At 42.9% G+C, this 5,073-nt stretch overlaps 1 protein-coding gene across 1 annotated transcript in view; it reads right to left on the bottom strand.

Annotated features, from left to right (window-relative positions):
• PTPN11 (protein tyrosine phosphatase, non-receptor type 11) overlaps positions 1-5,073 on the bottom strand; it is a 99,371-nt gene that overhangs the window by 71,409 nt on the left and 22,889 nt on the right. The gene's annotated exons all lie outside the window — the stretch shown is intronic.

The following is a 5,073-nucleotide window of genomic DNA, read 5'->3' as shown; positions in this document are numbered from 1 at the left end:
AAAAAAAAAAAAAAAAAAAGAATAAATAAACTACTTAATAAATAAGTTACCATGTTGAGGATAGCAAGCCAGGTTTCTCACTGTTGGGAAGGGAGACACATATATGAGAAGGGAGAAAGCCAGAATAAATTCCATGATGTTAGACTGTAATTGGAGGTATTAGTGCAAACTCTAATTTTTAATACATATATGTAAAGACAGATATGTAGATACAGAAATATATATGTATATGTATGATTCTGAATGGGAGCAGTGACTCACGCCTATAATCCCAGCACTTTGGGAAGCCAAGGTGGGCAGATCACTTGAGGTCAGGAGCTGGAGACCATCCTGGCCAACATGGTGAAACCCCATCTCTACTAAAAATACAAAAATTAGCCGGGCGTGGTGGTGGGCACCTGTAATCCCAGCTACTCAGGAGGCTGAGACAGGAGAATTGCTTGAACCCAGGAGGCAGAGGTTGCAGTGAGCCATGATTGTGCCACTGCACTCCAGCCTGGGTGACAGAGCAAGACTCCATCTCAAAATAATAATAATAATAAAGAAATATAGTCTGGGCACGGTGGCTCACTCCAGTAATTCCAGCACTTTGGGAGGCTGAGGCAGGTGGATCACAAGGTCAGGAGATCGAGACCATCCTGGCTAACACGGGGAAACCCCGTCTCTACTAAAAATACAAAAAATTAGCTGGGCGTGTAGTCCCAGCTACTCGGGAGGCTAAGGTAGGAGAATGGTGTGAACCCGGGAAGTGGAGCTTGCAGTGAGCCGAGATTGCGCCACTGCACTCCAGCCTGGGCGACAGAGATTCCATCTCAAAAAAAAAAAGAAATATATGCTTTGGTGTATGTGTACATGTTTTTATGATTACACACACACACACACACACACACATTTCCTAGGTCTCTTCTGAAAGGGTTTGGAAGTAATGACACTCCAGTAGCAATCACACCTAACACCTCTATCTTGGTTTCTACATATTGGGTTTTTCATTCTCCAATGAAAGGAACTGGCCTCTTTGAAGAAATGGCTGATCCCAGGGTTGGGGCAGTAAAAGTAAGAAGATGAACTTGGAACATCCTATTGTGGGCCAGTAAGGAAGAGTTCCAACAAGGAGCTATGAAAAGGACACAAGAGACAAATTGCAGGATCCTCCGCTGGCCAAAGTAGGGACAATTTGTACCTCAAAATAAGCAATGACAGTAACAGATTATAACCCATGGAATAAAATAGGAAATAGTTCATTCTCTTGGTTTCCTATTTTTTTAACTAATTGTTTGCTTAAAAATTGAAACATGGAGGCTGGGTGCGGTGTCTCACGCCTGTAATCCCAGAATTTTGGGAGGCCGAGGTGGGCAGATCACTTGAGGTCAGGAGTTCAGGACCAGCCTGACCAACATGGTGAAACCCCATCTCTACTAAAAATACAAAACTTAGCCGGGCATGGTGGCACGCATCTGTAATCCCACCTACTCGGGAAGCTGAGGCAAGAGAATCACTTGAACCCAGGGAGCTGAAGTTGCAGTAGGCTGAGATCATGCCACTACACTCCAGCCTGGGTGACAGAGTGAAGACCTTGCCTCAAAAAAGAAAAAAAAAAAAAGTGGAAGTACCATATGATCCAAGAAAAAAAAAAAAATGGAAGTACCGTATGATCCAGAAATTCTACTTCCAGGTATATACTCAAAGTAATTGAAAACAGGGATTCAAATTGGTATATTTCTATAACTCATATTCATAGCAGCATTATTTGCAAAAGCCAAAAGGTGAAAGGAAACAGCATATATAGATGGATGAATAGATAAACATTCTACAGCGTATATAGATGGAAGAATAGATAAACATTCTAAGTGAACTAAGCCAGTGACTAAAGGACAATGTTATAGTTTGAATGCCTGTCCCCTCAGGTTGAAACTTAATCCTCAGCCAGGCACAGTGGTTCATGCCTATAATCCCAGCACTTTGCAGGGCTGAGATGGGAAGATCGCTTGAGCCCAGGAGTTCAAGACCAGCCCGGGCAACATAGTGAAACCCCATCTCTACAAAAATTGCAAAAATTAGGGCCAGGTGCAGTGGCTCACACCTGTAATCCTAGCATGTTGGGAAGCCAAGGCAGGTGGTTCACTCGAGCCCAGGAGTTCAAGACCAGCTTGGGCAACATGGTGAAACCCAGTCTCTACAAAAAATATAAAAATTAGTCAGGAATGGTGGTGTATGCCTATAGTCCCAGCTACTAAGGAGGCTGAGGTGGGAGGATCACCTGAGCCCAGGAGGTCAAGGTTGCAGTGAGCCAAGATCATACCACTACACTCCAAGCCAGGCAACAGAATAAGACCCTGTCTCAAAAAAAAAGAAAAAAAAAAAAAAAAGGCCAGGCATGGTGGCTCACGCCCGTAATCCCAACAGTTTGGGAGGCTGAGGCGGGCAGATCATGAGGTCAGGAGTTCGAGACCAGTCTGACCAACAGGGCAAAATCCTGTCTCAACTAAAAATACAAAATTAGGCAGGCGAGGTGGCGCAGGTCTGTAATCCCAGTTACTCTAGAGGCTGAAGCAGAAGAATCACTTAAATCCGGGAGACGGAGGTTGCAGTGAGCCGAGATCGTGTCATTGCACTCCAGCCTGGGCAACAAAAGCAAAATTCTGTCTCCCCAAAAAAAAAAAAAAGATATAACCATGAAGAGGAGTCAGGCGGGATGCAAAGAAATATCCAAATTAAAGGCCAGTAACAAGACTTAGCAAGTAATGCAATGCATTAATGCATAACCTGGAAATATAATGGACCAAAACAAACAAAATAAAAGGGAAGAAGAGTTTTTGTGGTTGTTTTGTCTTTTGCTATAAGGATATTACTGAAACAATTTGAAAGAGGTACCAAGATTTGATAGTAGTCTTGTTATAATATACATTTTGGTGATATACTGTGGTTATGTAACCAAGTATCCTTGATTTTTAGGACATATACACTGAAGTATTTCGGAGCAATGAGACGCCATGTCTGCATTTTACCCTCAAGTGGTTCCAACAAAACTTAAATACAGAGACACATATATATACTCATGTATATATACATGTGTATTTTATATGTAGATGTGCATTTTATATATAAAATACATACATATACATGCAATACATATATATGTGTAGTGTATATATAATTTATATATATAGATATATTACACAGAAAGAAAGAGAGAGAGAAGGCAAACATGGTACAGGTTGAGTATCCCAAATCTAAAATGCTCCAAAATCCACGGCCAGGCGCAGTGGTTCACTCCTGTAATCCCAGCACTTTGGGAGGCCAAGGCAGGTGGATCACCTAAGGTCAGGAGTTCAAGACCAGCCTAGCCAACATGGTGAAACCCTGTCTCTACTAAAAATACAAAAATTAACTGGGCATGGTGTCACGTGCCTGTAATCCCAGCTACTCAGGAGGCTGAGGCAGGGAGAATTGCCTGAACCTGGGAGGCAGAGGTTGCAGTAAGCCGAGATTGTGCCACTTGCACTGTAGCCTGGGCAAGAAAGCGAGACTCTGTCTCAAAAAAAAATGGGCCGGGCTTGGTGGCTCAGCCTGGTCACTTTGGGAGGCTGAGGCGGGCAGATCACCTGAGGTCAAGAGTTCAAGACCAGCCTGGCCAACATGGTGAAACCCATCTCTACTAAAAATACAAAAATCAGCCCGCATGATGGCAGACGCCTATAGTCCCAACCACTCAGGGGGCTGAGGCAGGAGAATCACTTGAATCCAGAAGGTGGAGTTTCCAATGAGCCAAGATCGCTCACTGCATTCCATCCTGGGTGATGGAGCAAGACTCCATCTCAAAAAATAAATTAATTAAATAAATAAAGTGCCCATATGACACTCAAAGGAAATGCTCATCACAGCATTTCAGGTATTTCAGATTTGAGATTTGGGGATTAGAGATGCTTAAGTATATAATAAAAATATTCCAAAATTTGAAAAAATCTGAAATCGAAAACACTTCTGGTCCCAAGCATTTTGGATAAGGGATACTCAAGCTGTATAAGGTTGACTTGTAAATCTGGATGAAAAGTAAACATGAATTATTTGTACTATTTTGCAACTTTTATTTAAATTTGAAATTATTTCAAACTAAATGTTTTTTAAAACCCACAAATGATGAAATCCATCATGAATGGCATCTGCTTCAGAGGAGACCTCTCTAGTTTCCAGCAAAAAGATATTCCTCACAGATTCCAAAAGTCACTGAGATTCATGGCAACAGTAACTTCTAACGTCAAATTATCCTGGATCTTTCTAGGCTAACAGAATGCTCTGAAATGCTCCCAGGAATATAAGTCAATACTAAATGCAGAGTTCTGGTATTGACAATCAAGTGAACTTTTAAGAGACTTCTCCACAAATATTGACCCAATTCAAGTATCTTACAATAGAGAAAGAGACCAGGCACAGTGGCTCACGCCTGTAATCCCAACACTTTGGGAGGCCAAGGTGGGCAGATCACCTGAGGTCAGGAGTTCAAGACCAGCCTGGGCAAAATGGCAAAACCCTGTCTCTACAAAAAATACAAACATTAGCCAGGTGTGGTGCCATATGCCTGCAGTCCCAGTTACTCAGGAGGCTAAGGTGGGAGGATGACTTGAGTCTGGGAGGCAGAAACTGCAGTGAGCAGAGATCGCACCACTGTACTCCAGCCTGGGCAACAGAGCGAGACCTTCTCTCAGATTTAAAAAAAAAAAAAAAAAGGGCTGGGCGAGGTGGCTCACACCTGTAATCCCAGCACTTTGGGAGGCCGAGGGGGGTGGGTCACCTGAGGTTGGGAGCTCGAGACCAGCCTGACCAACATGGAGAAATTCTGTCCCTACTAAAAATACAAAATTAGCCAGGCATGGTGGTGCGTGCCTGTAATCCCAGCTACTCGGGAGGCTGAGGCAGGAGAATCGCTTGAAACCGGGAAGCAGAGGTTGCGGTAAGCTGAGATCGCCACCACTGCACTCCAACCTGGGCAACAACACAAAACTCCATCTCAAAAAAAAAAGAAAAGAAAAATCGTAAAGCTCAGATCAAAATAATGAAATACTCATTTGCTTTTTT

Source organism: Mandrillus leucophaeus, unplaced genomic scaffold, assembly GCF_000951045.1.
Source record: "Mandrillus leucophaeus isolate KB7577 unplaced genomic scaffold, Mleu.le_1.0 Scaffold55, whole genome shotgun sequence".
NCBI lineage: Eukaryota > Metazoa > Chordata > Mammalia > Primates > Cercopithecidae > Mandrillus > Mandrillus leucophaeus.
This window is presented reverse-complemented; position numbering and strand designations above follow the sequence as displayed.